This window comes from Rattus rattus, chromosome 8, assembly GCF_011064425.1.
Source record: "Rattus rattus isolate New Zealand chromosome 8, Rrattus_CSIRO_v1, whole genome shotgun sequence".
In the NCBI taxonomy this organism is placed as follows: Eukaryota; Metazoa; Chordata; class Mammalia; order Rodentia; family Muridae; genus Rattus; species Rattus rattus.
Genome location: NC_046161.1, coordinates 12757173 through 12781834, shown reverse-complemented (window position 1 = coordinate 12781834; position 24662 = coordinate 12757173). Strand labels below are relative to the sequence as shown.

Sequence of the window (24662 nt, the reverse complement as noted above, 5' to 3'; positions counted from 1 at the left end):
GAGTGACAAATTAACTTTCCAAGCAAGAAACACACAGACCACAGTGGTTTGGTCACTACCCACATCATAAACCTTTATCTTAGGTCGCACCCTTACTCTTGCCCTCTGGAAAAAACTATAAATGGAAGAGGAGTTGTTTAATTGTTGTCATTAGTTTTAGGAATTGGAAAAGGGAAATTTAGAGAAAAATTATTCAATCAACAATTTGTCAACATATTTTCTCAGCCCGTCAAGGGCCTAGCATTCTGAGATACAGCAATTACACTTGGAAAGACGTAGCTCAGACACCTGAGTCAGTATGTGTGGAGGAAGGAACAAGCAGGAACAGAAAGGAACAAACTGACCTCTGTCTTCTCTTAGCTGTGTGCTTTAAAATTCCCAATAAAATTTGTCAATCTGCATGAAGTTCTGAGACCTGAGGAAGCCTGAAGTTACCAGGAAGCCTTGGAAGTTATTCAGTACTCTTGCTCTAATATCTATAATGCCCATCAATAACTCATTAATGGAGGTGATGGGTGAATGAAGAACTAGTAATAGTATTATCTAAGCCTCAATTGTAAACTAATCAACACATCTTATGCTGAATTTAAGCAGCCTATCATATAAGTGAATGTGTTTTGCTTTGTGAGTGGACTAATCTTTGAAACATGGGGGCAAACAATTAGAACTTTTTGCAGCAATTTGACCATTAACTTTAGATAAAGGCATGAATGAGGTAGGAAAGTCTAGACAGAATAGAAGATTGGGGACCCTATGCATTCTACAGCATACAAGTTCCAATGGAAAAAATACAGGGTAGACTAGGGGCTGTGGCACTCAAGTGCGTGTTTCCCTTTGAGAACTCTGTTGGGGACTGTGGTGAAGAATAAATGTGGTTTTAGTGATTTTTTTTCCTGAAGATGGAGTTCTGCTAAACTGAAAGAGGAGGTAGGTAAAACTTAGTTGACATTAAACCCTAGACAAGTGTACCTGTTTTTTTTTTTTTTTTTTTTTTTTTTTTTGGGAGCTGGGGACCGAACCCAGGGCCTTGCGCTTCTTAGGTAAGCTTTCTACCACTGAGCTAAATCCCCAACCCCCCTGTTTTTTTTTTTAAAAAGGATATATTTCTTCAGTGTCATGATCAGACTTTTACATTTAGCAATCAACAACATGGGTGAAAAAGGTCTACAGTAAAACCCTTCGTTGGAATGCTTTACACTTCCCACAGAACAGAAACTAAAATACCTGTTATACAGTTAGTCACAGATACAATCCTGGAGTTATTGCCCACATACCTGAGTAGTGTCTAAAACATGTCTTCTTTGTAGCAGCTAGACCCTGCCACCTCTGCTTGGCTGAATTCACAAATCTGTTGTGACCTGCAGTTTGCCTGTCACTTCTCTGACTCTCCTCTCCTGCTAAGCTTTGTTTCCTGGCTGTAATTAAAGCCTCCTGACACTGCCATAGCTACTGCTGCTGCTGGAACCTCCATAGGCACGTTGGTTTCAAAGTTTAGCAAAGTGCGGCCTCCACCACCATGGCTGCCACCAAAGCCCCCATGAACACTGAAGTTCCCTCTCTGGCCAAAATTGTCAGTGCCACCAAAACCGTCTCCACGACCACCACCAAACTTTCCAGAACCACTTCAACATCTCAGGTTGGATGAAGCACTGTCCATCTCTTGTTTCGACAGAGCCTTTCTTACTTCACAATTGTGGCCATTCACAGTATGGTATTTCTGAATAACAATCTTATCCACAGAATCATGGTCATCAAAGGTGACAAAAGCACAGCCCTTCTTTTTTCCACTGCCGCTATCAGTCATAATTTCAATCACTTCAATTTTCCCATACTGTTCATAATAATCTCATAGATGATGTTCTCCAGTGTCTTCTTTAATAATACCAACAAAGATCTTTTTGACAGTTAAGTGGGCACCTGGTCTCTGAGATTCTTCTCTTGACACAGCTCTCTTAGGTTCCACAACTCTTCTATCCACCTTGTGTGGTCTCACATTTATGGCACCATCCATTTCCTCCATAGCAGCTTATGTGACAAATGCAAGGACTCTGTATCTCTTGGGTGCTTGGATCTCTCATTACTATACAATCAATGAGTGTTTCCCATTGCTCAAAATGGCTCCTCGGTCTCTCATTGCTTGTTTCAGAGCTCAGTGCTCCAATGAATAACTTCCTCAGCTGTTCCGGCTCCTCGGGAGACGCTGACTTAGACAGGACTGCAGGGTGATGAGAGCCTTCAGCGATGCTTCAGCAGTGTGAAGGAGCAGAAAGGAATACGATAACAAAGTGTACATTTTTTATTAATCATTTTATTTGTCTACACTTCAAATTATATCCCCCTTCCTGGTTGCCCCTCCACAAACCCCCCACCCCATTCCTCTTCTTCCCTTCCCCTTTGCCTCAATGAGGGTGCTCCTCCACCCATTCACCCACTCCTGCCTCACCGCTTTAGTATCCTCCTATTCTGGGGCCTCAAGCCTCCACAGGACCAAGGGCATCCCCTCCCACTGATGCCAGATAAGGCCATCCTCTGCTACATAAGCATCTAGAACCATGGATCACCCCATGTATACTCTTTCGTTGGTGGCTTAGTCCCTGGGAGCTCTGGGTAGTCCAGCTGGTTGATATTGTTCTTCCTTTGGGGTTGCAATCCCTTCAGCTCCTTCAGGCCTCCTAGCTCTTCCACTGGGGTCCCCAGGCTCAGTCTGATAGTGAGCTGAGGATATCTACATCTCTATTTGTCAGGTGCACATGTACTTGTTGAATTTCCATGGAACTCTGACAACCAAAATCTTCCTGTTAGCTCAACCCCCCTATGAACAGGACAGGGAAGTGTCGGAGCAGCAATGAGCTGTGGGTCACTTCCCTTGCTTGCATGAGTTCCTCGTCTCCAGGTGTAGCACCGAGAAAAAGAAATGGTGAGAAATGCTAACACCAAACATGTAGCTGTCATTAATTCCATGCACTGGAAACAGATGACCGATTCTCCAAACACACAATGATAAGCTTAGTGCTTCTTCCTAAAACAGTTTATTGGTTTGTTGATATACTTTCTCCTTTTGCCATGGAAGTCAGTTATCACCAGTTATCGTTAAATATAATATATAGAATAATCAAGTATGTAAACTGAAAGGAAAATGCAGGGGTAAGCAGTTATAGAAAATGAAAGGCTGGCTGGTAGTGGCACATTCTTTTATTTCCAACATCTGGGAAACCGAAGTTAACAGATCATTGAGTTCAAGGCCAGCTTGGTCTACAAAGTGAGTTCCAGGACAGCCAAAGCTGCCCTGCCTTAAAACCGAAATGGTACAGTAAAAGAAGATATTAACATTTGCAGTAGTATAGGAAATTTGAACTGAGAGTGTTAGGTAGAATTTAAAGTTCATTGTAGATTGCAAAAAGTCAAAAACTACCCTGAATACACATTCACTCTACCTTAGCTGTTTATTCGTGTCAACAATTAAATAGGGTTTGCATTCCTCCTTTCAGCAAGCTCTCTCTATCCAATTGCTCTAATATAGCAATTCAATCTTATTCATGCTTCATACCCTCACTCTCTAGGTTTACTGTTAAATTGACATGCACATAATCATCATATCAAAATAAATAGCTCATTCTTGCCATGTGTGTGATGACTTACCTATATACATATAGGCAGACAAATTTGCATATGCATATAAACATGTTATATGTATTTATATTTGTATATATCTATATACACAAATACACACAAACATACACACTTAATTTCTCTAAACATCTAGAATTTAGAGTATACACACTAATATTACTTTATAACCATTAAGTCAGTACAGATTTCTCTGAACACCACCATAAATTTCCAGGTATTACTTGCAATTACTTTTTAAACTTATGATTGTGAATTTTTTTTTAAACAATGAGATGTTTAGATGAGTCAGATATTCTTCTTTATAATTTTCTCAAACAAATCATTAACATGGCAGATAATTAAACATCTGATTCTCAAAGTAAAATACAGGGTATGTGGAATGAAAGTTGCATTTAAGTGTAAGAAATCATGCGGGGGATTTCACAGGTACATGGAGGTTAGTGAGAAAAGTACTGAAGCTGAGCTGTGGGTGGCCTGGTGAATTCCTCTGGATAGCTGTTCACACTCTCTAAGAAGTTAGGAGGTTAGCATTAAGACACAAATAACTTTTTTACCCTGTTGACTAGACTTTGAAACCAAGCACTCTTGTTAAAGTGACCTTTACATTTTCTTTGTAACAAGGAAGCAATTATATTAATGGCCAACCCCAATGGACCCTGTTGGCTGGAATCCCTGCCATTCTTCTTTATGATTTAGGAGAAGTATAGTCAAGAAATACGGGAAAAATGGATGGAAGGGGAAACTGAGTAAGAATGTTGTTACTGTAATTTGTAAACATTTACTGTCACCTGATGTCTTTCTTTGTAGATCAAATAACAAATTAGAATAATCAAAGTTCTGTCTTATGTTTATTATTCTCATACATGTGAACTGCAGCTTTCTTTCCCTCCCATCTCCCCATTTCCTCCCACCTCCTCTCATTCACCAGATCCAATCCCCTTCACCCAGTCTCTCCTGAGAAAAGAACAGGCTTTCCAGGCACAGCAACTGAATACTGCACAGCAAGACACCACAAGATGAGGCACAAACCTTCACATCAAGGCTGGGAGAGACAACCCAGGAGGGGGAAAACAGTGTCAAGAGCAGGTAAAAGAGTCAGACAGACCCCAATTCCCATTTTCAGGAGTCTCCACTGCCAAACATCAAGTCAAAAACCATAACACGTACACAGAGGACCTAGTGCGGAGCCAAGCAAGCTCTGTGAATCCCACTTCAGTCTCTGTGAAGCCTAAGAGGCATGTTGTCCTTGACCCTTTTGGCTCCCACAATTCCTCTTTCACCTCTTTTGCAGTATTGACCCAAACTCTGAGGGGAAAGACCATTTGGAGACCTCCACTCTGGGCTCTCTCTTCACCTCATGTTTAACTGTGGGTTTCTGCATCTGCTCACATCAGTTGCAGCCCATCTGAAAACAACCGGACAAGGCACCAAATTATAAGTATTACAGAACATATTAGAAATCATTTCATTGCTCTTTTGGTTGTTTTGTTTTGTTTTGCCAGTCATATTTGGTTCTACCCTAGGTCTCTGAGCTATCTAGATGCCAATTCCTTGTCATCCAGGCAGTGTCCAGCATGAGCTCCCTCTGGTAATGCAGGCCTCAAATCAGATCAATCTGTTTGACCACTCCCACAAGCTTATGGTTTTAATTTCAGATGAGAGCCCTGCACATTTAACAACTACTTTTTTCAGTCTTTGAGGTCTTGGTGGGTCATCAAGCTGATGAGTAAGAACAACATATAACCTGGGAACTCTAAGCAGCTTTTCTTTTCCCTCTCAGGACAGCTAGGAATCTTTCCAGGACACTGACTCACACATAAATTAGATTTTCAAGGTACTCAGCTGCTGCTAGTCTAGAAAGGCTGGACACTTCAGTATTTACTCCAACACCATTTACCAGAAAATCAAAATTAATGTATTCATTCCATCCACTGCTTTTAGTAAGGACTAATCAATTAAACTTCAGACTGCTTCTTTCTAGTAAACCATGAGTACATGAACTCACAGTATGACCATGTTCACAGCCTTGTAAGGAAGACCCGTCATAGGGAACTGTAGCCAGTCTAGATAAGAAACCCCCCTACTCTGTCACAGTGCTTAGTCTTAGTGACGTATCCTGTGAATGAGCCAACTTGAAGTTTTGGTATATATTTGCCATCAATTATAGCTCTGTGTTCTCAAAAATCATATGTTCAGGACATTTGTTTTAATCAAATGACATTCCTTTAAGAATAAAATGTAGTTTGATAGACTTAAACTATTTAAATTCAAATTATAGAAGGAAAAGAAAGCAAGTAAGCAATGAAGAAAGAAAGAAAGAAAGAAAGAAAGAAAGAAAGAAAGAAAGAAAGAAAGAAAGAAAGGAAGAAAGAAAGTAGAAAGGAGAAAGAATTCTCCCAACTCCTCTATAACTAATGTATCTAATGAAGACATGTTTTGATGTCCTTTAGGATGTGTTCCTTAACCTAAATATTGACAGAAACAACAAAATTTCAGATGCTTACAAATTCTTTAAGAATGAATATATTTAAATAATTGTTATTATTTACATTCTTTGACAATTTATACATGTATATAATGTACTCTAGTTATTTGGTCCTTGAGGTCCTTTTTTCTCCCTCCCCTAGAGACATCCTTCTCCTCCCTATGTGCCTTTTCCCAGATTTTTCTCTTTTAAATTTGTTTTGTTATCCATTTAGTTTTAGCATGACACTCCATGTGGTCATTTACCTTAATGGGCCATGAGGGTTCCACTGGAGTCTCGTGTATTCACCAGTGGGCACACAGCTAAAGGGAATGAGTCCTCCCTTCTCTGAAGCCATCAGTAGTTAATATCTCAGCAGTGATGAGCAGTTATGACTACCCCAGCTTCTCCATGCTTGCTTGTTGATTGGCACATTCTTGTACAGACAATAAATCATGTTCAGTTGTTGACAGTCCCCAATTACGGTGACTGTGTAGCACTCAAAAGGTAGAATTTTGTAGTCATTCTCCTTAACTTCCAAATTACCTTTTTCTTTCCCTCTCTACTGCCCCACATCCTGGAGGTGATGGTATAGAAGTCCTTGAGGATTATGCACTCAGCTAACACTTAGTAGTGTCGTTGTGTCAGTACTTGTCCAGCACTCACCACACAGTAACTTGTTCTGAATTTTTGTTGCAATGTTTTTTCATGATAGGGTTTTTTTCTATGTAGTTGTGGCTATCCTAGAACTCACTGTGTAGAACATGGTGGCCTCAAACTCAAGAGCAGTTCACCTGCCTCTGCAGAGATTAACGGTTCTGCCACCTCCAAATCATTCATGCATTTTAAAACTCTCCCTCTTGCACGATCAGTGAAAGATTGACAAGGATCCGCAAACACTAGACTCACCAGTTGTATAACATCTGGAGATGAGTTTCACCAAACTTGCTTAATGTTTGATTTAAATGTGTTACAAAAAAAAATTCTCATTTTTTAATGTACTATTTTTCATTCTTGACAATGCCATACATGTATATATTGAATGTTGGTCATTTTCACAATCATATCCTTTCTTTTTCTTTATGTCTCTCTTTCCTCATCCCATCAGTTCCCTGTACAAGTTTTAAAGCAGCATCCCTCAGTTGACTGTCAATTCACAGCTTGATGAAGCGCAGTAAAAGAAGTCTAGTGAGATAGTATCTAATTTGATTCACTGAGACTTACATTGCTCTGGGAATAAAAACCTTCAAGAGGTAGGCAGTTTACGTGTGTGTGGGGGTGTGTGTGTGGCCTTGTTATCCATGTGCATGTTTTGTATGTAGCTATGAGTAGTAGAATGAGGTAAAGATGCCTTTTTCTATAGTGATAATAAGTGTGGATATTAACATGCATTCTTTATCAATAAAATGAATACCTGTGAAGAAGAATGTCTTTGTAACTTGCTCTGCCAAACTTTGACAAAAAAATTAGTTGCTCTATTTATGTTCCCATGCATGCTTGGTGGAGCAAAACACTCCCATATTTAAGTAAGTAAGTTTTACTCTAAAAGTGTAAAGAAATAAAAGAAATTCCCTAAAGTCAAAAACTAGGGAAGTTATTTTGAAAGAAATTTACACTTAGAGGGGAGGAAAAATAGCCTGGTACATGACACACTTCATGTGGATAAACTCATTTAATGTCATTGAACATCCAGAAAAGGGCAGTGATCACAACAACTGACTCAGGTCACACAGACAAGAAATAGACTGTGGATCTGTGGTCACCTGACCTGTCAATGTATTCTTTGTCCAGTACTTTGTGACAACATAATCAAGTGCCATTATCAGGAGAAGGTTTTCATACAAAATAAGTAGGCTTAGGAACAGCTGTAGGTGGTTTAATATATTCATGCAATTCTGCTGTAACAAGTGATAATAAACACTTTTTATTTTCAAAACTGCAATGAATAAATAAAAAGAATGCTTTTATACCCAATATCGCTTAATTTATACTTGGAATTGGCTCATTTTTGCTTAGCTAACCCTGGCGGGGTGAATTTATATTGACTATTCCGAGAAGAAAATAAATTTGAATTTAAGCTTGGAATTACCCTAAAAAGCAGTTTCCAAAAAATAATTAGCTTCAAAGTTATGAATATGTTTTACATTCTGACTACAAATTATGTAAGAAAGACCAGATTACAGATTATTAGAATGGAGCGTTGTTCTGGAAATTGAATTTATACTAATATTTAAATTGGTTTGTGTATCGTATAGTATTAGTACATTTATTATTTTACTTTTAGAACTTTGACAAACCTTAGCTACTTAAGAGCAGCTTTTGGGAAAAATTCAAAGGTCTTGTCTACAAAAAAATAAGTGTGCAACAGAGAGAGATGAGGGATGAAAAAGACCATTAATTGTGGCCCTCCCCTCTTGGAGGCTGTTGGCCACCAGACCATGAGGACAAAGTGAGCAAAATTCAGATTGTGATGCGTATGAAGGAAGGACATCTACAGATATCTGCAGCAAGACAAGTCTACTTCATTGTGCCAAAGGCAATATGGTATATGGGGGCTTTACAACTGGAAAGGGCTAATTGGTCATAACACCAAATGAGTGGGAAGGGCAGTGTGTACAGAGTTATTTAACCTTGCAAGAAGCTCTGTACCAGGTCACTTTTCAGACAAGGTCAGTCACCGGTGTTCAGGGAAACTCCCTAGACAAAGGCAGGCAGAGACAGGGAAGCCCCTCTGAGAAATGGAGCCATCCATTTTGTGCTGAGATCAGAAAGCCATCAGGTCATAGGGAACTTATTCTCCAATGGGATGTGTGTTGGTAACCTGAGTCTTAGTCATAACTTACTGTTTTTATAATCAATCAAAATATTGTTTGAAGTAGAAAGAAGGTATTCAATTATGGAATAAGCCATTTACATGCAAGGAAGAAGTGTGTGAGCTAGTGAGATACCTTGGTGGTGACTCATTCATTCCAAGGCTTAAGGTGATAAGGAATGAACAGAAAAAGAAATAGAATTTGTTAAGGAAATAGGTTCCTTATTTATTTACATAACTGACCAGTGAATGCCTTTCATGTTTATGGATCTACTACTCTCTAGTCCTACATATAAAGCTCTTTCCTTATGCATCTTCTTTCTCTTTTGTAAGATAAATCATTAATATGAATATAAAAATATGAAATGAGTTCTCTGAGATCTGAGTTAGACAAAACAGTAAGTATTCCAAGTCTTTTCCAATGAAGAGGGCAAAATTACGCAATTATGAATGGTGTTAATATCACACTGCAGCCAAAAGAACAAATATTTAGAAACTCTAAACTGCTAAGTTTGTCTAAGTTTTATTTTTACAAACTGTAGGCTCAGAAGAGGAACTGCAACCCTTATTAGAAACTCTACTCGTTATCAATTACTATTTATTCTTCTCATATGGTGTTTCTATTTTTCCCTCAAAGCAGCTGGATAGGATAAATATCACAAGCACATATCCTTTTGATGTCATGATTAAATCCCCCACTGGATGTCAAGGTGAGGATTCAGGAAATGAGAACTCTAACACAGCATTGGTGAGAGTATAAATATTGCAGTCCCTACAGGCATAAATGTGGAGATTCAAAAAAATGTGAAATACAAAAACATCTTATATTTTAAAATGGAGGTTTATTTGACCAAACTAGTTTAATGTACCTGTAAGAATATCAGGATTATTTTGTGCAATAAGGATATGCTAAAAAATTATAAAAATAAAAAAAATTAATAAATGTTAAGTAACTAACAAAGTTGTAGTACATGAAGGCAAGAGAAGTTGTTTTTAGGTGTGGCTTAACTGTTGTAAACTTCTAAGCTTAGACCACAGCTGTCTGCAGCTGAGCTAAGTCAGAGAGATGTAATTAGACTTTCCTTATACTGTTTATTTGAGTTCAGTGTCTAGAACATTTATTAATGATTACTTTTAGGTGATGGGTAAGTTTTGCAGTATATGTACCTGATGTAGATGAAGCCTGTGTCTCCAAAAAAGAAAAAAAGGACAAAAATTATATTTTTATCCCCTCTACTATTAATTCATTAATCAAATTGTCTTATAATTTGTCCATTAATAGTATTTTGATCTTTTTTCAAGTACTGCATGACTCTGGACAATTAAAGTATATTCTCTCTATACTTAATCTATATCTAAATTGTAACTATTCATATTTTATTTCAACCAGGATCTACATTTTCAAGAATTCCAGTTTCAGATTTTGAAGGTACATATTGCCCCCTCTACATGCTAAACTATATAATAAGATAAGCTTATGAAAATAGACAGAACTCAGAGGCTTATAGAATTTCTCAGGCTATGAAGTCAATAAACCATAGTAGTAGTACTTAAGTTGTGCCAAAGAGCACTTATTCATCAGGCACAGGAAAGGGCATGGAACCCAGTCTAGACCTCAAATCATCATTCCCAACAGTGACCTTGGATGAATCTATTCAACAGTAAGTAAAATATAATCAAACGACAAGAATTGTGTGTTGGAGAACAACGCAAATACAAATGTAACAGCATCAATATGCAGTTGTTTCTAGAGCAGGATCAGGCTGTTGTGAAAGTGTGTTGAGTAGCTAAGTTTATGATGGCCAACCTCTAAAAGATTTCCTACAGAAGACAAAGAGTTCAAGAAATGGACAGAATAAAACATATGTTACAGCCTGCTGTTGGCAAACTCAGGAAATTGATTCTGACAAACACTGAGGATAAAATATTTGAGGAAGTTGTGACTAGGAGTAAGGAAACTAGGTAGGGACTTCCACATACCTCATGGGCTGGAGTCTGGAATGATGTCAATGACATTCAAGGCTCTTATGAAATTAGATGCATCTTACTGAATCAGAGTATAGGATCGAGGGAGTCAGGAGGTCAATACATTGGCTTCTCTGTTGCTGTGTAACTAATAAGCCCAGTTTAGCTTGAAACAGCATGATTCTTTATGCTAGCTGGTTCTGGCAACTTAATACAAGCCGAAACCATAAGGTCAGGGTGTAGGCAAGCTTCAGCTAGGAGCATTTTATAATTATTGATTAACCTAGAAGAACACAGCCCACTGTGGGTGGGCCCATCCTGGACAGGTGATTCTGGAGTCTGTAAGAAAGCAGAATGAGCAAGCCAAGAAGCAAACCAGTAAGTATCACCCTGTGATAGCCTCAGGATCAGTTCCTGCCTTCAAGTTCTTGCCTTGTTTGAATTCCTGTCCTGACTTCCCTCAATGGTAAACAGTGATATAGAAGCAAACAAATCCTTTCCCACCAAGCCTGGTGGCTTTTGGTCATTAAATGAAGAGAAACTCTGATTAAGACAGTTTTTACCTCTGATTTAAGAGAGCTTGTGAAAAAAAGAATGAACATAGAGAACGAAAAGATTGAACACAGAACTATGAATCAACCAATCCTAAAGTATTTATTTCTTTAAATACTCATTCTCTAAAATGGTATCCATAGAAACCTACTGAATCTTAAATCCTACCTTGTCTTTAAAGAAAATGTAATTTGCAAGAAAGACATTTACAAATGTAAGGAAATAAAGAATGGGGCCTAGGACATAATTCAGTCAATAAAGTGTTTGAATTGAACCATAAAATTTGTGTTTGGTCCTTACTATCTATGTAAAGGTCTGCATATGATGTACACATATTATCCTCTGTTGGGGAGGCACATACATGTAGCTCCTCAGGCTCAACAGGCAGACAGCCTATCCTAATGAGTCAGCTCCGATCCTCAATAAGACACCATGTCTCAAAACACAAGGTGAAAACTCCTGAAGAAGCCCACACAAGACTGCTCTCTAGCCTCCACAACATGAACATGCACATTGAATGAGAATTCCAGAAAAGAAGCTGTGTCTGCAGACTGATGGAATGATAAAGAAAAGACATTGATGTGCAGAGACTGGAATGCTGCAGGCCAGGAGGCTAATTACCACAACTTGGGCTACCTTTAGTTCCTTGAAGAGGCATCCTTTCTCCGCCCCATCGCTGCTGTATCATAGCTAACATTCTAAGACTAATCAAAGACTTTCAGAGTCTATAACTAGTACACTTCTACCAAACACAAAGCTAAGAGCGTCATCATATAGGTAGGTCTACAGAAAAGCCTCCCCATCTTGCTGTAACTACATCTCTCATGTACCCACCAATGCATTTTACACTTGCATTGACTTAGGTCTCTCATTGTTCTGTCATACTATAAAATTTCATGAAATTGATTTCACACTGGAACACAGAATTTCAAGTAACAGCAATCTGTGTTCATAGGCAAGTTACACAAATTAACTCCAGAATAAATAATATTTATTCCTTTTACAGTGAGAATGGTGTGTGTGTGGGGGGGATTGCTAATTTTTTATTTTGTTTGTGTTTTCTTTCTTTTTTGTGTATTTGTTGACAACATACATGAACATAAAAATAGGAACACATAAAAATAAATAATATATCTGAACTGACCCCCCTATTTTCCCTCCAGATCCTCTCTCCCTCCCAGATCCCTTACTCCCTCTACTTCCTGAGATTATTTTCTTCCCCCTTCTGAGTAGGACGTGGCATCCACACTTTGGTGTGATCTTCCTTCTTCTTGGGTTTCATATGGTCTGTGAGTTATATAGTGGATTATCTGAGCTTTTTTTCTTTTGGCTAATATCCACTTATGAGTGAGTACTCACCATCTGTGTTCTTTTTGTGACTGGTATCACTCAGGATGATTTTTGCTAGTTCCATCCATTTGCCTAAAAATGAAGTTGTGAAGTCTTCATTTTTAATAGCTGAATAGTATTCCATCAAGTAAATATACCACATTTTTTGTATCCATTCTTCCATTGAGGGACATCTGTATTGTTTCCAGCTTCAGGCTATTATAAATAAAGCTGCTAGGAACATAGTGGAGCATGTATCCTTGGTATATTTTGAAGCATGTTTTGGTATATGCCCCAGAGTTGTATAGCTGAGTCTTTAGGTAAAGCTATTTCCAATTTTCTGAGGAACCACCAGGTTGATTTTCAAAGTGGCCCTAACAGCTTACAATCCCATCAGCAATGGAAGAGTGTTCTACTTTCTCTACATCCTCACCAGCATCTGCTGTTGTTTGAGTTTTGATCTTAGCAATTCTGACTAATGTAAGGCAGAATGTCTGGGTCATTTCGCTTTGCATTTCTCTGATGACAAAGGATGTTGAACATTTCTTTAAGTGCTTATCAGTCATTCGAGATTCCTCAATTGAGAATTCTCTGCTTAGCTCTGTACCCCATTTTTAATAGAGTTATTTGGTTCTTTGGAGTCTAACATCTTGAGTTTTGCATATTTTGGATGTTAACCCTTTATTAGATAAGAGTAGAGATGGGAGAGAAGTACAGAGGGTCAGGAATTTGAATGGAGGTGTGTAGCAGTGAGGGAGGGGGATCGGGGGATAACTACTAGAAAGTCCCAGATGCCAGGGACCCAAGAGATTCCTAGGACCCATCGGGGAGGACGTTAGCCGAAATAGTCAACAAAGGAGAGAAAGAACCTCTAGAGACCATATTCAATGGATAGGCATAGCCCCAGGTTGAGGGATAGAGCTACCCACCTTCTTCAAAATATTTATCCTGAATTCCTCCTGTCAAAAGGAACTGCAGGGACAGAGTAGAACAGAGACTGAAGGAAAGGCCATCCAGAGACTGCCCCACCTAAGGATCCATCCCATTTGCAGGCACCAAAGTGCAGACACATTTGCTGATGCCAAGACAGGAGCCTAGTATAGAGGTCTCCTGAGAGTCTCTGCCAGAGCCTGACCAATACAGATGCAGATGCATGCAGCCAAATACAGACTGAGCGTGGGGACCCAAATGGATACGTTAGCGCAAGGACTCAAGGAGCTGAAGAGGCTTATACCCCCATAGGCAGAACAACAATGTCAACCAACCAGATCCCCAAAGCTCCCAGAGACTAAATCATCTATCAAAGAGTACACATGGTGGAACCAATGGCTCAAGCTGCGTATGTAGCAGAGGATTGCCTTATATAGCATCAATGGAAATAGAGTCCCTTGGCCCTGTGAAGGCTTGATGTCCCCGTATAGGGGAATGCTAGGGCAGTGAGGAGAAGTGGATAGGTGGTTAGGGGAGTACTCTCATAGATGCAGGGGAGATTGGGATGGAATGGGGATTGGCAGAGGGAAAATTGGGAAGGGAGATAACTTCTGAAATGTAAAAAACAAATAACCAATAAAATTCAAATAAATAAATAAAAATGATCCCCCCATTTTAGATGTAGTTTCCCTTTTCAGTTTACTTATAAAGTTTGTTCAGAAAGGTTTCATTGGATTTGAATCTTACTGAGTCTTAGGGTCTTCAGCTCTCACAGCACCGTAATAAGAAACTAATGAATGAATGCTCACTGAAAAATCACCTCCCATGTCATTAAAGTAATTTTTCTTTATTCATTTTCTAGAATCCCTACCACATTTTCAATGATAGCACCTAATGACAGGACGAATCTGCCCCATGTTCTTTTCCAATCACATGTGTTCATTATCAGTTTACAATAAGGTCTTTTCTCTCAGTCAGCATCAATCTCACTGTGAGCACTCACAGGGGTGTGGCCATCTGCAGCCACACTTCAAGGAGGGCAGCTGAGCAGAATCCCTGCTGGAGAGATGAGCTCCTGCTGGTCAGACAGCTCAAGGTCTAGCTTCTAACCCTCCTCAGAAAGACAGCCATTCTGTTAGAGTCTCTACTGAAAAGAAATTCCAGTCATGCCTCCAGCAAGACACCATTGTACCGAATACCCTTGCAGTTGGGGACTTGTTATAGTCTCTCTGGACTTGTAAAACAGCTGGTAGCCACACTCTCTGAATGACTGCTCATAAATTACACTTGCGCTAGTCAACTTCATTAACTTTCCGATCAGCTGCATCCTGCGCTTATTAGGTAATCTTGTATGCACTGAACACTTGACAGCATGGTAGCCTGTTTGGAAGGGCCTCACTTCCTATCTTTTGTACAAAAATAAAAAAAGAATAAAGGCAAGTATGGAGTTAAGAGAAATTCAGATGACCTCATCCCAGCACAATGGGCAGAATCAGTGGTCAGTCTGAGCACCTTTAGCAGCACAAATCCTCAGGTCACATTCAGAAACTGTGCAAGAACAGCCTTTCTGTCTCCATTACCACATTCCCTTCATTTCTAGAACATTCTTTTTGCACACGTCCTAATTTGCAGACTGATATTGTTAACATGACTTTGGAACTAATCTAATTCTGTCTGTTCTTTTAGAAATTTGAATGAGCACTTGATGAATCAAAATGGCGGGCACTTACTCCAATATTATTTCAAGTGGGCCTTGAAAATGTACTTAAGAATCACTGTTCTTTCATTTGTCTGCATAACATGAGTTTTGCATATTTTTGCTTCCTACTTCTATTGATATTGCTAATTCCCCCTCATAGCATTATATATAACAGCCTATTCTGCCTCCTCACTCACAGTAAAATGGCAGCTCCATCTGAGACTCAGACTCTTAAAAGCTATTACTGAACTTGGCATCTGCATTTCAAAAGTGTGCGGTTTCCTCTTTATTAGTATGAAACAAGGCAGCGAGATAGTAAAGTTTATTATGCCATATCACTTTTCATTTGTTTAATTGGACACGAACTATTCTCCTTAATACTAGGACAGAAGAATGTTACAAAAAATAATTCAGTATTGCTCTAAGCATGGGATCAGATCCCAGGGCTCTAAGTCTCAGATCTTTTTTTGAAAATTGAAGATCATAAGTAATTAATAAAACAGAGTTAAATGTTAATTCTTGCTCTCATCTCTCCCCTACTCCCCAGCAATCTCTCATGGTTATTGTCACCATGAAAAAAATCCCTGAGTTCTGAATTGATCACAGAACGGAGAAATGTGTGAGAGCTGCATTTTCATGTTCTTCTAAGGTAAACAGGAATGATGGGAAAGCTTCTCTCTGGTCATAACCCCGTTCCCCTTAAACAGCACAGAACTGCACAAAAAGAAGTGGGAAAGGGTGCTTTCAGCTTCCCAATATACTTGGGTCATTCACAGGAAGCTCGCTTTTATTGTACCCTGAGGAAAATATTAGATGTAGTAATGGCCAGAGCCACATGGGCTCCATTAGAATAAAACATGGGGAATGGATAATTCATGTGACATTTGAGAGAGAAAAATTAACAGCATGTGCAGCAGCCAGGATGCAGGACAACCTCCAAACTCTTTGCACTGGCCCCTGTTCAGTCCCAGTCCTATGCTTTATTCTAACAAAGACTGTGGGGCTCCATCACTCCTACAATACTCTAAGGGTTGCAATGAAACAAGCTTCCCGGGACCACAGTCTAGATATATGATAGAGGAGGGGAGGAGGTGGATAGTGGATATTATAACAAAGACTGTGGGGCTCCATTACTCCTAAAATACTCAAAGAGCACAGAAACAATGTTTAAAAGATAGAAAAAGAATCTGCCTACTCTAAACAATTCATAAATATCTGGGGATAGCATCCACTGATTATTCTTCTCTTCATATACTAATTTAAATAAAGTCAGAACAAGTGTGTGTGTTAACATCTACATATACAAATGCACATATTATATTTGACCATTGACTTATGTTCTGCTTTGTGGAATCCAATATACCAGTCCATTTTCCTTTTATTTATTATCTCATTAATTTGTTAGAGCTTTGTATGTTTTATAGACATTTATGCCTTCAGCAGTCTCTATGTTGCCAATATATTTTCAAATACTTGCAATTGAGTCGTTCATTGATTTTGTTCATAGCATCTTTGCAATACAAAGTTTTAATTTCATGCTATTAATTTAAGCCTTTTATTAGATTCTGAATGCCTTGCCTGCTAGAGAATGTCACATTCACTTTTAATTTGATGTTAATTGATCTTATTCTTAATATTTAACTTATTTAAAATTTAGCTTGCTATTTGAAGTGAAATAGGCAAATAGTTATATTTTCTGCTCGCAGGGAATAATTTATTGAACAAATCATTGTTTCCTCACTGAGCTGATGATTTATCTCAATCAAATATTGAATCAAATATTCACATATGCTGTGTTAATGTTGGTATCCCAACTGTGTGCCATTACTTTGAATTTTGTTTCTGCTATTATTCCTATAAATTTTGGATGATGAAATGTCCATGTGTGAATTTGATTATGGTTATATATCTAATAGTAAACAATACTAGAGTAAATGTCTCAAATCTTAATATTTCTTCTTAATTGTAAACACATACACACTATACTTAATTATTCACTTTTTTCATTTGAAGCTTAAATTAATTGTATGTATTTCAGAAATAATGACATTTTTCCAAGCAACTTTAATTTCTGACTGACAGACAATTAAGTTCATACATTGATTTTAGTTTAAAAAACAAAAACAAAAATGGGGTTGGGCACAAAGCCCAATTTGATCCAATAACACGAGACATTGTTTTATTATTTCTCAGTCACAGTCTTTATTTTCTGTCTTGTTTTATCATTTTTATTTTATTAAATCTGTGGAGTCTCTGTTATGACTGTAAATATATTTTTCTCTGTATTTATATTCTTGAATTCTATTTCACGAAAAGCCAGCTCTGATGTATGTGTACATTGTTCTTGGGTCCATGCTGGTAGTTTGAATGAGAATTATGTCCTATAGGCCCATCTATTTAAATAATTGGCCCCAAGGTAGTTTTACTCTTTGAGGCAGTTATGAAATCATTCAAAGTCACTGTCCTGCTGGAGGAGGTACATTACTGGGGTTATTTTGAGAGCGTATCACCTCAACCCACTCCTGGTTTGCTGTCCGGCTTGCAGATGCAGAAGACCCTTTCAGTTCCTTGCTCCAGTGCCTGCCACCAGCCTCTCCCACAGTAGTCTTAAGTGAAAGTAAGGCCTTCAATCAGTTTTCTTGTCTATATAGATAGAAAAGTAATTAAATAATCCTCTCATGCAGGAAATTTAATTTCAATAGTTTTATGTGATTCTCCCTATATTCTCAGGTAAACCATTAGAAAGCCATTACTTTGTTTTAGTTTTATTATTCCTAAAAGTGATGAAAATATGTTTATCAAGTCTCTGTGGAGAATAGGTGACTTAGGAGACATAAGACTCCTTTTCCTTTTATTGATAATACATCTTTTAAATCACAAAATGTATCCTTATTTTGGTCCCAGAACCACATGTCCCATTCTGGCCCCACTTCTTGTCTCATTCTAATCTACTCTCTTTCTCTTTCTTATTTTAAAAATACCCAGCATAATTCTAATGGATAATAATAAAATAAGACAAACATTAACACATTGAAATAGGACACAGCAGAAGGAAATGAACCCAAGAAAAGGACAAGAAACAGAGACCCACTTGTTCGCACATGCAGAAATCCCATTTAAAAAAAGAAAGAAAGAAAAGAAAGCTATATCATACATGCAAGGACCTGTAGGGCAAAAAGAAAAAAGGAAAAGAAAAAGATGCCATTGAGTTCTTTTTCTCTTGGCCACCTACTGCTGGACATGTGGCCCACTCTTGCTTGCACTGAAAACCTCCCCGGTAGAAAACCAAATTTTCATTTGCAAGTGGTTTTTGTTAGGTCTCAAAGGTGCCTATTTAATATATCAAAGCAACTTGGCTGCCAGGTTGTCCCAACATACCTCATTTCCTCTCTGCCACAGAATACAGCTAGCCGGTTCCTACCCAAACTTCCCCAGTCCAGGGATGGACTATACTTCAGTTGCACTTCACTATGTAATCTCTCCTCTCTCCCCTCCTTGCTTTGCTCACATGGTCTGCCTTTCTCTGGACTCTCCTAGATATCCCTGTCTCTGGCTATGCTCTCCCTTTTATATACAATAAACCTTCTCCTTCACCATACCTAGGAGCAGTCAGGCCCGTCGTTCCTTATTTATTTATTTATTTATTTATTTATTTATTTATTTATTTATTTATTTATTTTTATTTTCTTTCTTTTTGTCTTTCTTTCTGTCTTTTCTTTCTGTCTTTCTTTTTCTTTCTTTTCCTTCCTTTCTTCCTTCCTTTTCCTTTCTTTCCTTCCTTCCTTCCTTCCTTTCTTTCTTTCTTTCTTTCTTTCTTTCTTTCTTTCTTTTTTCTTTTCTTTCTTTCATTGAACTAGGTGGCAAGACTGCAGGAGTAGCATGTATTAGTGCTATTCCAAGGAACTTGACTTCTCCAAACCAGTCTGGTAATTTGACTCCTCTAAGGTATGTAGTGATCATTCATTTCTGCTAGCTTCTACCACTCACTGCATTTGCCTTCAAATTCTAGAGTGGGACTCTTCAGCGGCATCTGTCCTCCTGAACTATTCCAACTATTTCCATGTCTTATCTAATTGGTAAGTGTCCTCTCTCTGGATCTTAATGCCTGCTATGTCCTTCAGGTTGTCTACCACGTGGGCATCACTCTACTTTGCCCTTTGGGGTACACACCATGTGGAGATTGACTGGTTTTGTCCTCTGGGGTCCCAACACATAGGGAACTTACTATTTACTTACATTTCCTACTCTCCCTCTATTGGTACACTTCCTTTCCCAGTTCACCTCTTCACCTGTTTTTGGTAACTGTTGTGTTCCTCTCCCCATCTTTACTTGGCAAGGGTCACTACAGAGCTGCCTCCTTTGTCTGGTTTTATTGCAGAAGCAACACTGGTGGATCAGGATGCTCCACTCAGTCTATTGGTCTCCTATCTCATAGAAAGCTATGCCTCTCTTCTTTGATTTGGAACATTTCTCGCTGACAAGTCTCCAAGTCTGTGGGGTTACTCTAGACTAAAATTCTTATCACCATGACACACACTCTGGTTCCCTGTTGCCTCTCTCAGTATCTTTTGGGAGCTTCCTCTCCTTGCCCTAGAAGGTGTCTTCTAAGTTCCACACCTTCTCTAAGTGCTCCTGAGTCTATACTGCAACCCATTCTTAAGCTTACACCTCAGACATATTTGCAACTCTTTCATGGAGTTTCCTCTCCTCCCCTTCTACCTGTTCTGTCTCTTCTTTAGGCCCTCCTATGTTGAGATCCTTCTTTGGAAGACCTCATATACTTTGCTTCCCTGTCCCCTTCAACTTCTGCCTGGAATTCCCTGAAGCTTCTCTATGCCTCTTGGGTTGGTGGCCCTTTCTCTGTCTCTGCCCTATCAAATATACCTGATACATTTGTATTCCCTTCTGGACCTCTGCTATCATGTCCTGTCTCTCTCACAGTCTTTCAACAACTCTATATCCTCATAGGCTTCATGACATTGGGACCCTTCCTTGAAAGGAGTTCATGCCTGCTCCTTCTTCTTCCACATGGCTATATTGTCCTCTGTCTCTCAGCTCCCACTTGGAACTTTTTAGAAACCTTGTTATGATGACCCTTCCTCCTTTTCACTTTGAATTCAGTTCCTTCTTTTACCTCAGAGATTTTATTAAAGTCTTGCTGTCTTACTGCAAAAGGCTTGGCCTCAGTACTGCTCAGCAACCAGAGATGGCACACTCAAATTCCAAATTCTCTCAAACTGTAACAACCGCTGCCACCCCACAAGAAAATGGTCCCAAAGTCTTTTATCGCTAAGATTTTTTCAACTTTCTATTCTTAAATCTTTTAGTTCTATGATTTCCTTTGTGCTATGTGTAAACAGTCTTTATTGCAGGACTTCTAGTCCTTTGGGTCTGGATAAAGAATTTGTAAAATCTGTAACAAAGGTTAGCTTATAACTTGAAACAAAAAGTTGATAGTTAAAATATCTATACAAAAGATACCTTAATTTGCTACAACACATTATGTGATTCAACTCTTGTTTAGGAAAATGTTTTCAAATAGCAGTCATAGGGTCGTCCTCCATCTTAGCTGATGACCTCATAACAATAAATGCAACATCTTTACTGGCAGTCGTCTTTACTAACATCAAAGAGTGCATGCCATGGAACTTCATCCTCTTAACATGATCATGTGACATAAAGCAGCCATTATAAAATGTTAATACTAATGAGCTTTCTGTATCACTCTATCTCCTTTTTATACTAAGGAGACAACTGCTGGTTCCCAAAATACTTTGCATTGGTATGGATTTTTGTATGATGAAAACATTTTAAAGTTAGAAAGTGTAGACACACATTAACACAAGCTGACATAACTACTAAGTTTCTCTGCTAACTGTTCAACACCACACTTTTAGAAATTTCACATAAGTAGCAACATAGGTTTGATATATAAGATTTATTTGGTAATCAAGATTTATAAATTCTGAAGACCTACTCAGGTTCATAGTAATAACTGCACCCTTACACCCAGTTGCTTATTCTATATCTAACCTGTGATTCTACAGATTGTAGCTGGGTTATCATTGACTTAACAGCTAATGTGTACGTATAAACAAATGCATAGTATATTTGTCCTTCTGAATCTAGGTTACCTAAGTAATGATGTTTTGCTAGCTCCATTTATTTACCTATGAATTTGATGGTTTTGTTTTTAATGATTATATAATATTCCATTGTATAAATGTGTCACTTTTTTTTATTCATTCATCTGCTCAGGGACATCTGGGTTGTTTCCAATTTATGGCTATTTTGCATACAGTACCAATGTACATGGTTATACAAGTGTCCTTGTGGTAGTATGTAACATCCATTGTGTGTATTCCCAAGAGTGGTATAGCTAGATCTTGAGGTTGATCAATTTCTAAGGGACTGCCACACAGATTTCCATAGTAGTTGTACAAGCTTTTATTCCAGCCAACAAAGAATAAGTGTTTCCATTATTCTACATGTTTCAAGGCATGAGCTGACGACTTGTTTCATTGATTTAAGTCATGCTGACAGCCATACAATTACATCTAAGGTAGTTCTGATTTCCATTCCCCTGATAATAAAGGATGTTGGCTATTTTTATTTATATTATTGAGAAGTATCTGTTTATATACATCATTTTAATTGGTTATTTCTTTTCATTTATATCTATGTTTTTTTTATTCTTTATATATGTCTGATATTAGGACTCTATAGAGTGTGCAGTTAAAAAATCTTTTTCCCTTCTGTAGGGTGGTAGTTTGGCTGCTCATGTTCATGGCTAATCCGCAATTTTTCTTCTATTAGATTCAGTGTATTTCACTTTATCTTGAGAGCTTCGATGTATTTATTGTTTCTTTTTCAAGGTTATATGCATAAATCTATTTGGATTTATCTACATATAGCCATCCAATTTGACCACCACTATTTGTTGAAGATGCTATTTCTTTTTCAGTGTGATTTTCTAACTTGTTTATAAAAATTTTGATGTCCGTAGGTCAGGGGATTTATGTCTCTGTGTTCAATTTAACTCCATTGATCAGGGCATCTATTTTTTGGTGTGTGGATGACACACTGTTTTTATTACTATAGTTCTGTAGTAAATTTTGAGCTTAGAGATGGTGATACCTGTAGCAGTTCTTTTACCATTCAAGAATTTTTACTATCCTGTCTTGTTATATTTCCATATGGTGGGAGTTTTAATAACAATGCCTACAGAGGCTCATAGATGTGAATGGTCACCAAAAAGTGGCAGTATTTGAAAGGATTAAGAGGTGTAACTTTATTTGGTTAGGTGTGGACTTGTTGGAGGAAGTGTCATTGGAAGTTTAAAGGGCCTTAGCTAGGCCCAGAGGCTCTCCCACTTCTTGCTGGCTGAGGATTAAGATAGAAATTTCTCATCAACATATCTACCTACATGGCACTATGCTTCCTGCCATCGTAATAATGGACTAAATTCCTGAAACTACAAGCAAACCTCAGTGAAATGCCTTATTTCATAATGGTTTCTGTGGTCCTGGTGTTTATTCACATCAATAGAACATTGACTAAGCCACATATGAAGCTGAGAATAGTCCTTTCAAGATCTGCGAAAATTTTATTTAATTTTTGATGGGGATTGCTTTGAGTTTCTAGATTGCTTTTTGTAGGTCAGGCACCTTTAAATATATTTAACCTACCCATTCGTGACGTGGGTGATCTTTCCATCTTCTGATATCTTCTCCAATTACTTTCAACGTCTTTCAAAAAGCTGTGACTTTTCTCTGCTAGAGTTGTCCTACGATATTTTATATTATTTGGGGATATTGTAAAAGGTATTGTTTCTCTCTTTCTCAAATATTTTATCATTTAGACATAGAAAGACTACTACTTTTTGTGAGTTAATATTTTATTGAGTTACTCTGATGAAAGTGCAACTTCTTTATTAGTTATAGAGGTTCCCCAGTGGCAATTTAAAGGATATATATATATATATATCATCTGAAAATAAAGGTGGTTTGACTATTTCATTTTTAATATCTCAAATTATTCCACAAACTGGAAACAGAAGAAATATTACACATTTTGTCTTATGAGGTCACATTTACTCTGATATCCAAACCCCATAAAGTTCAAACAAAGAAAAAAAATACAGATCAGGTTTTTAAATGAACATTGGTACAAAAAAAATCTCAATAAATATTTATAAACTGAAACCAAGGGCACATCCAAAAGATTATCCACCATGATCAAGTAGGCTTCACCCCAGAGATACAGGGATGGTTTAACATACACAAATCAATAAATATAATCCACCATATAAACAATCTGAAAGACAAAAAACCCACATGATCATCTCCTTAGGTTCAGAAAAGCCTTTGGTGAAATCCAACTCCATCTGATGATAAAAATCCTGGAGTGATTAAGTATAAAACAGTAATGCCTAAACATAATGAATACAGTTTATAGCAAGCCTATAGCAAACATCAACTTAACTGGAGACACACTTGAAGCAATTCCACTAACATCAGGAACAAGACAAGGGTGTCTACTCTCTCTATACCTATTCAGTATAGTTCTTGAAGTCTTAGCTAGAGAAATAAAACAAATAATGTAAAGCAAGTGGAGAAATAAGGCGCTTTTTAAGGCACGTAACTTATTAGTCCTTCACTGGTAATATGGGTAATGGTATCATCTAGGTCATTTCATATTACAATTGAATAGTTTCAGTCTATTGCAATAAACAAAGATACTTCTCATGTCGCTTGCTTTTCTACTTGCAATGAAATGGAAATGGTATATACTTTGCTCTTCAACTAGCTTTTCGTTTCAGTGCCCTGAATGAGGGAGGGAAGGAGATCTCCACCATTAATGCCTAGTGGCTTTAAAAATCACAATTTGATTGCTACATTGATCATGGAAACTGGCTTAAGCTCCCAACCTGAAAGTTTGTTTTCATACATACATGGTTTGTTCTGTTGGCAACTTACAGTCCTGCATGTTGTGAGGATTAAGTGAAATCAGTCCTAAAGTTTGAAGTTCTGTTGCTAATTGTGCTTATTCAGCACATGTAAATACTGGCTCTATTTCCAGGCATAGCAGGTCACACCTCTAATGGCAGTGGTCAAGAGACTGAAGGTGGAAGATTACCACAATTTCAAGTCCAAACTGGACTACTTCAGAATAATATTCTGTCCCAGAAGGTCAAACAACAGCAACCCAGGGGGAACATAAAAAGAAAGAGACTCTTCCTTTCCAATTTCAGAATAGCTTTGTAGAGCCATTCTTCAGAA

At 38.0% G+C, this 24662-nt stretch overlaps 1 pseudogene; it reads right to left on the bottom strand.

The window, feature by feature from the left end:
• Window positions 1-1421: 1421 nt before the first annotated feature.
• Window positions 1422-5676, bottom strand: LOC116907248 (annotated as a pseudogene).
• Between the last annotated feature and the right edge of the window lie 18986 nt (window positions 5677-24662).